The sequence below is a fragment of the Schistocerca cancellata genome, chromosome 1, assembly GCF_023864275.1.
Source record: "Schistocerca cancellata isolate TAMUIC-IGC-003103 chromosome 1, iqSchCanc2.1, whole genome shotgun sequence".
Classification (NCBI taxonomy): domain Eukaryota; kingdom Metazoa; phylum Arthropoda; class Insecta; order Orthoptera; family Acrididae; genus Schistocerca; species Schistocerca cancellata.
The window spans coordinates 237,849,211-237,858,013 of NC_064626.1; the positions used below are offsets into that span (position 1 = coordinate 237,849,211).

The 8,803-nt window shown below is 43.0% G+C and overlaps 1 pseudogene; it reads right to left on the reverse strand.

The window, feature by feature from the left end:
- Nucleotides 1–1,486: 1,486 nt before the first annotated feature.
- On the reverse strand, nucleotides 1,487–1,604 carry LOC126104179 (5S ribosomal RNA; annotated as a pseudogene).
- Between the last annotated feature and the right edge of the window lie 7,199 nt (nucleotides 1,605–8,803).

Sequence of the window (8,803 nt, forward strand, 5' to 3'; positions counted from 1 at the left end):
GGGAAGCACCCTGATCGCTAAAAGATACTCACATCGGTTGTTAAATGTGTTTTTGGGGTGAATCTCTACCAAAATGTGATAGTTTTGCTTCGTTACATTCTTTCAGTCTAGCCGCAAATATCGATCATATCTAAAATAAGGAATAAAATATCAGACACTAACATGTAATGAGACAGTAATTAACTGTCTTTCTCTTCCCGTAGCTTAATATTCTCGATAATAATATCTTCCTTAATTCTTTCTATACGGCTTTCATCTGGAACTCTGTGTCTGAAGTTTCTTTAATTCACATTTAAAATGTTTCCCGTTAGCGGTGTTATGAATACTGGCTGTCGCTAATATCACCAGGTACATAAGCCACGAAGATTGTGATACTCGTCTGGCTGATGTAGTTGCCTTAACAATGATCGCATACAAACAAAAAAAAACTAACGACCTGACTTAGTGACACTAATTCAACTAATAGGAGGAACACCTTTCCATTTTTGTTCATCTTGAAGGCCTTTTATGGCTCATAGAACGCGGTACTTACTCCGGTGTGTAAGTAAACAGTAAATTATATCTGATGATACTATTCTGAGCAAAACGTATTTTCTTGCTGCTCTCTTTTAAATTCTAATTCTTAGTTTGTTTTTTTTTGCAGCGTCCTATTCTGGCGTTCTAATGGCCTGCATCCAGTCTGTTCTTCGCTGGCTTTGTTTCAAGGAATTTTCATCTTCCACTGTCATAATATCAGTCCGACTGACCGTCTCAGCTGAGTCTAGACGCTTGCATTTGTGTTCTAGTTTGCCTTTCTCGTGAAGTGAGCAGCTACATAATTTAGCAATTCGACCTCATTCGCTTGTCAACTCATGAAATTTAAAGATTTCGTTTTTATGGCCATAACGTCCGTAGTTGTTCCATAATTGCTGAAGGTATTCTAAATCCATCTGTGCAATTATGCCACTGGTGATTTCTTATATCAGTGGAACGAAACGCATTTGCTTACAAAAATATGCACTTTGTTGTTGTGGCACAGACGGATTTAAAATACCTCCAAAAATGTAAACTGTTGTTTTGTTTTTCTTTTCTTGTAGTTTTGTTGAAACTCACATTTAAAGTATATATGTGGAACGGAGAGGCCCATAATTCCAAAGGATATGTGTTGTTCGCTGGTGGACTCGTCTGCTAGTCGCTGAATTGTCCACACACACACACACACACACACACACACACACACACACACACACACACACACACACATTGTGTCCTACTGATAAGTGAATAAAAGACCAAAGAAAAATCTTAAGTGGCAGGCATTTGAAGAAAAATGCCATACAGAGATTGTAACGAGTATAAATCATCAGCTGAGGATGCAGATAGGAGGGGCGTGTGATCAGCACACCGCTCTCCCGGTCGTTATGATGGTTTTCTGTGACCGAAGCCGCTACTATTCGGTCGAGTAGCTCCTCAGTTGTCATCACGAGGCTGAGTGCACCCGAAAAAATGGCAACAGCGCATGGTGGACCGGATGGTCACCCATCCAAGTGCCGGCCACGCCCGACTGTGCTTAACTTCGGTGATCTGACGGGAACCGGTGTATCCACTGCGGCAAGGCCGTTGCCCTGTTTACATATTAAGATACCAAATATTAAAATATCTGCAGTTCTACCCATTACAACCTCTATTTCGTAACAACCTGCGTAGCAGATTCTGATAAGCGGCTTCAGGCAGAAACTACACTCTAACAGATAACTTTAGCAAGTAGTATCTTGCACAGGAGCGTCCCACTATCTATTTGTGAATGAAATGGGACTAAAGTTAAATAGGTGCCACAATAAAAAGCGTCATCTGTAACGCAGTTCACAGTGATTCACAGAGTATATACGTAGATGAACTGAAAATAAAATTACGTCGTCCTCTTTCTTTTTTGACGCACTGTTTCATCGTTTTGAGGGGCATTAGGAACGATATATTGTTTTCTACATGTGACTTGTTTATTTTGTCTCATTTGCACACTGACAGAAATGAAAAGTGGTACACCATGAAACACCAGTCCGATATATATCAAACTTCGGGTAAATGTTCATTACATTGAATTTTCATTCCATTCACAACTAATGTGCAGCATCAACGTCAGTAAGACGAGTATACTACTATATTTGTTGTGCCATGGAAGCAAGCCGGCCGAAGTGGCCGTACGGTTCTAGGCGCTGCAGTCTGGAACCGCGAGACCGCTATGGTCGCAGGTTCGAATCCTGCCTCGGGCATGGATGTGTGTGATGTCCTTAGTTTAGTTAGGTTTAACTAGTTCTAAGTCCTAGGGGACTAATGACCTCATAAGTTGAGTCCCATAGTGCTCAGGGCCATTTGAACCATTTTTTTGAACCATGGAAGCAAACAGCTTCTGAATGTCATGTTACTATGCCTAAACACATGCCGTTTCACTTCGTGAAAACTGCTTGCATGAGAACGGTGTGAAAGTATATGCCATCTCGTCAGATTCTGGACATGCTTGATGGGTGATAAATCGGGGGACTGGTAAGGCCAGCCAAGTATCCGTATGTTCCTCAAGACGATTGTGACGCGAACTCCAGTTCAATACTTTCATTATCCTGCTAGAATATGCCATTTGGTATCCTGATAACTAGGAGAATAACAAAAGTATTTGTCATTCTTGGCACTTATCGGTGAGAATGCAGCCTCTCTTCAACAATTACCAGATCAATCCCGAACCAGTTGCACAGTCCTAAGGTTCCCTTATGGGGTAGTTCTTCTGCAAAAACCCTGCTTACTGTCTCCACACTACTGTTCTGCAGTCACTGAGCTATAGAAAAAATCTGTACTGTCTGTTGATATGACGTTCCCATGCCCCTAATGCCATTGGTTCAACTTTTGTCGAAGTCCGACAGATTGCTATAAAATATGCTCGTCCTTTGTGTATTCTAACTCGTCCTCTCTACCTGAAAAGTTCCAGTAATATTAAAAACACTTAGTAGCCAATATGTGCTGACACCATACTTCAGTTGTAGGCATGCTTTATTCTGTTGGTGTAAGAATGAAATTTTAATCATCATGTCCCAAAGGCATGTACATTTCTGTAGCCGAGTGGTCAACGTGGCTGAGTGCCAAGCGGAGAATGTTATAGTTTCTAAAGCGAATCTTCCATTACTGTGGCTGTTTACGGACGATTCAGACACTATAGCGGTAATTTTGTCATAAATATATTTTTTGTTTATCTGACGATATATTCACTTTATACAAAGATGCATTTTGAGAATTAGTTTAAAAAAATTCAACAGCAAACCCTTTTTAGCAATACCAATTTATTTATTAATTGTTTATTATTTGATAATTTATTATTTATTAATAATATTAATTATTTCAACTCTAGATAAGACTTATGTCATCATTTATATGTCTGTGTTTCTTGTAATGATACGTAATTGATGTTGAAACATAACAGTAAGTTTCCAGTTTTAATGTTTGCAATTTTTTTGCTGTTTTTATCCATTTTTACCTCTAAAAGTCTTTACATAAATACATGCCCTCAAGGAACGTTCAGTATACTGAATTTGATGAAAAATCTAAGAACGCAATTCACACGAACATAGTGTTAGCTCATCAGAAGTTCTAGAAGTTTCGAGAGGAAACAGCTTATCAAATATTATTGTTCACAGGAGATAACTTCGTCAGACTGTTTATGGTGTGGATTAAATTAACATCTGTAAAGTTCTTTGCGGTGTATTGGACAAATAAACAATGAAAAGAGTTCTATGTTTTATTTTTCAAATTCTCATGTGAAAATCTGAAACTACGTGTGAAATTTTATGTGGAATGGTAAATAAACCACATTTTCTGACAGAGTAGCTATTAACTACATGCCATATCATTTAACACCCTGGGCCTCAAATACGATACTACGCAATATATCAATGCCTCTCGACACTGACGCTATCTCAAAAATGCCAAGTAGGCGTTTTAGAGTTGTTAGTTATCATCTTTCTTGCATCTGAATAATCGCTGCTCGTTAAACAGTGAATGATTTTAAGCAATGTCAACCTGAACTACAAACATAAATTTCTTATTGCTAAAGCAAGGGATAGCGTCACGGTGTTTAGTTCGCGGCACTGCCATGGATTTTTCCTTGTTGGGAAGATTGGAACAGGGTGCACTCAGCCTCGTGATGCCATTTGAGGAGCTACTTCAATGAGAAGTAGCGGCTCCAAGGTCTGTAGAGCCGGTAACGACCGGGATAGCGGTGTGTATTGACCCCTCGCCCGCTCATACCGCATCCGAATGACGCCAGTGGCAGAGGATGACACTGCGATCAGTCGGTCTTGATCGGTCCGTTTGAGGTCAAAATGTCGGAGCTTTGCGCTGCCCACAGGCATGAAAATTGTGGAATATCATAAACTGCTTGGCAAATTAAAACTGTGTGCCGAACCGAGAGCACCGAGAGAGGTGGCGCAGTGGCTAGCACACTGGACTCGTATTCGCGTCCGGCCATCCTGATTTAGGTTTTCCGCGATTTCCCTATATCGCCCCAGGCAAATGCCGGGATGGTTCCTTTGAAAGGGCATGGCCGACTTCCTTCCCGTCCTTCCCTAATCCGATGAGACCGATGACCTCGCTGTCTGGTCTCCTTCCCCAAACAACCCAACCCAACTCAACCGAACCCAGACTCAAACTCGGGAAAATTGCCTTTCGCCTACTTACTGAGCTACCCAAGCACGACCCGTCCTCACACCCTTACTTCTGCCATTACCTTGTCTCTTCGAAACGCCATGCCATGTCTCTGCAATATCCTTTCTTCCAGGACGTCTAGTCCTGCAATTTTCGCAGCAGAACTTCTGTGAAGGTAAGAAGGCAGGAGACGATGTACTGGCAGAAGTAATGCTTTGATGACGGGTACTCCCGGCCGCTGTGGCCGAGCGATTCGAGGCGCTTCATTCCGGAACCGCGCGCCTGCTACGGTCGCAGGTTCGAATCCTGCCTCGGTCATGGATGTTTGTGATGTCCTTAGGTTCGTTAGGTTTAAGTAGTTCTGTTCTAGGGGACTGATGACGTCAGATCTTAAGTCCCATAGAGCTTAGAGCCATTTGAACAATTTGATGACGGGTACAGAGCCACGCTTCGTTTCAAAAATGGTTCAAATGGCTCTGAGTACTATGGGACCTAACAGCTGAGGTCATCAGTCCCCTAGAACTTAGAACTACTTAAACGTAACCAACGGAAGGACATCACACACATCCATGGCCGAGGCAGGATTCGAACCTGCGACCGTAGCGGTCGCGCGCTTCCAGACTGAAGCGCCTAGAACCGCTCGGCCACAAAGGCCGGCGCCATTCTTGGGTAGCTCAAACGGTAGAGCACTTGCCCACGAAACGAAAAGTTCTGGAGCTTGAGTCTGGTCGGCACACAGTTTTAACATGCCAGGGAGCTTCGTATCAGAGCACACTTTGCTGCAGAGTGAAAATCTCGTTCTGGACTGGACTATCAAATTGGTGGCATTCGGTCAAGGAGTTCATAGCGCAAGTGTATTTCAGGAAGGAAATGAAACAGACTGTTGGGGTGAAATGATCGTATGGCATTAACGGAAGGGAGCCCATATCGCCAGCTCGGTGGCCGAGCGTTCCTAGGCGCTTCAGTCTGGAACCGCGCGACCGCTACGGTCGCAGGTTTGAAGCCTGCCTCGGGCATGGATGTGTGTGATGTCCTTAGGTTAGTTAGGTTTAAGTAGTTCTAAGTTCTAGGGGACTGATGACATCAGGTGTTAAGTCCCATAGTGCTCAGAGCCATTTGAACTATTTGAGCCCCTATCTGGAGAAGGTCGGCCGCCAATATGCAAGTCTTGTCACCTAACGCCCCACTGGGCAGTTTGTGTGTGGATGATTATGAAATGGTTATGAGAGGACCACAACAGCCAGTCTCGAACGGAGAAAATCTCCGACTAGGCTGGGAATCGAAGCCGGGCCCGCTACATGGCAGTCAGATGCGCTGAACACTCAGCCAAGGGAAGCAACGAAGAAAATCTGCAGTTTATAGATTCGATAGCCCTGCTGGCGTATGCCTTTCAGGGATTGATTTCCTCCGTTGTGCCCTACATATCAGTTTTCAGACCCAGTGCCCTGCCTACACGGTGCTCGAGATCCAGTAGCCCGCTGGTGACAAGAGCGCACTGTACCCGCGTTGTCTCTCCAATTAGCGACCTGGGCGACCCATCAAAACGGCGGCGGCCGCTGCTGGGGATAGGACGGCGCGCGGCGGGGCTGGTTTTTTGGCCGGCGACGGATGCGGTGATTGATGCCGCAGCTGTTGTCGGGGCGCGCGCAGTCAGCGCGGACTTGTATACTACCGCTGTCTCTGCTGAAGTATTGTGCCGGCTCTCTAAATATATTGTAGGTCCGGCCCAGGTCGGCGGCATTCCTGCCGCCTGGCAGATGCGAGCTCGGTATTTCACTTTTACGCGACGTTCTTGGCAAGTTGTGACGGCGTCGTTTCTCTTTTGTTCGCAGGTAAGTACGCCACCGGCGGCGCAGGGGCAGCGGCTAGCTACCCGCCGACCCCGCCGTGGCTGCGACGGCGCCGCTGGCACCAGCTTCGCCCCTGCGGTGTCGCCGGCAGGCACTCGGCAGCTTAACCCACGAGACGCCAAGTAATGACGTACACTCTTTACTGCCAGTCCGCCCAGATGGATGATTAATCAACTGTGATTCGCATTGTCCCTGACCTCTCGCAGCTGGCAGTGTTTCAGCGAACAGTGTAAACAAGTTAACGACTGGCCTTCTTCATTGTGGATGCCACGTGGAGGAATTTTCGTAATAAGGCTTCCAGTGGCTGCTGTTCAATCTTGCGTAAATGAGGTTAGCTCCAGTTCGTATCGACATAGCTTCCTCCTTAGTAGACAAAAGCGTTAGCCACAGGAGTTTGGAACGTTGAGTAGCAAAGCCAGACAAGAAACATGTTCTAACGAAGAAATTCCATATTAGCCACTGATATTATCTTGAAATGATTGAAAACCTTACAGACGGCTTAATTTCCTGTTACTCAGTGAGAAAAGGGGCGCAAGGTTTGGTGCTGAAAACCTTGAAAAGGTACAAATTTCTTTCTCTCCAACAGTTACTTCATTTTCTTATGGTATAATCTGTTTCGAAATACGTAACAGAAGATAAGAAAAGCGAAAAAAAGAGCAAATAAATTAGCTGTTGTAAAGACAGAAAATTCCACGTGCTCAACAATCTGTTTAAACATATTAGGTTTTGTATAACTCAAAATACCAAGAGCCAGCGTACTTCTCAGCACAATCAAAAATAACAGGTCCCGCGTTAAATGAATATTTGTCGATGTTCTAATAGAAAATAACTAAAAGTGCGTTAATTGAAAGAGCATTGCATATCTTCAAATTGCTTTTCCAAATGAAAAATATTCATTCCTGTTTGAGAAAAAAATATGGCTCAACATTTGCGAGTACATTATGTTTTATTACTGATGGACTGAATGGATTTAGTACATTTGCCAGCTGCAGTATTTAACCTCAGAGTTAAACAGAAAGTGTTACTTTTAGATCCTGTTTTTTACGATTGCTTTCAAATTTTATTCGTAAGACGTCAACGTTTTAAGGATGTCTCAAACCCTCACAAATAACCAGAGCGCAGGAAACAACGGTAAAACCTATGAAGGCACTGGCAGTGAACATAAAATATTTCACAATGAGTGACGTGTTTATCGTAAGAAATAATTCTAAAAAGGAACTAGTACATAATACGGATGCCTTTCTTGTACGTTATTGTAAATATATTTCACTTACATACAGATCCACCCTCTGTTAAAGACTCTATGTACCCAGTAATATTTTCTCTGCCAAGACAATGAATATTTTCTAAGGATAACGAAAGCAGATATAAGTTGTGTGACGTTCACAGCGTTATTGGAACATCACAATCACTATTTAAGATCTTAAATCAGAACTTTACACTACTTTAATCTTGTATAATCAACTTCCCACAATTTTTTTCCCTTTATTCCGTCTAATCTCACGATATTGTTGCCTGTCTTTTTTTTTGTTTTTTCTTTTAACCATTGTCGAGATGTTAGTAGAAGTCTGAGGGGATCGTATATACCGGTTCATATACTATCCGAGATATTGGTTTTGTATTGAGTTATTGTTTTTATCAATACAGATAAATGCACTACATATTGCTATATCGTTTCACAAGAATGTCTCTACGGCTCCTCCCACCACGTCTCTCACCCATCCGTCTCCCTCGCTGTTCATGACACCTCTGTTGACTGTACTTGTGTGATGCGTCCTAGGGGCAGTCTTTTGTCATTGTCGTGAAGTTCCATATGCTAATGTACCTCCTCCAGAACACGAAAAATAGCATGCCATTTGCTACCCGGGAATCTGTGCATGTATTCATATAGCATTTTATTTAATGTTTGTGATACACTGGGCGATACAATCAGTAATGACGCAATTAAAACCCATACTCATGCCCAAAGAGGAGCGCAATCACGCCTTGTCCTCCTTATGATTCAGCTACGCTATGCAGAAACAGCTGAGGTCAACGCAAAGAAAGAAAGAAAGAAATAATACATATTACGATGGCCATTAAGAAATTAATATCTCCTTTTTCTGATTCATTAAGTGGGTAATGTAGTATACTTTTTATACAGCCCATTGCAGTAACAGCTCCCTACATCAACTTATGGCAAGACTGTATAAGTTTATAGAATGACGGACATTGTACGTATGTGACAGCATTCTGAGACTGAATTCCTTACTACAGAGATGAAACGCCCTGTAGCATAGTGATGCTAC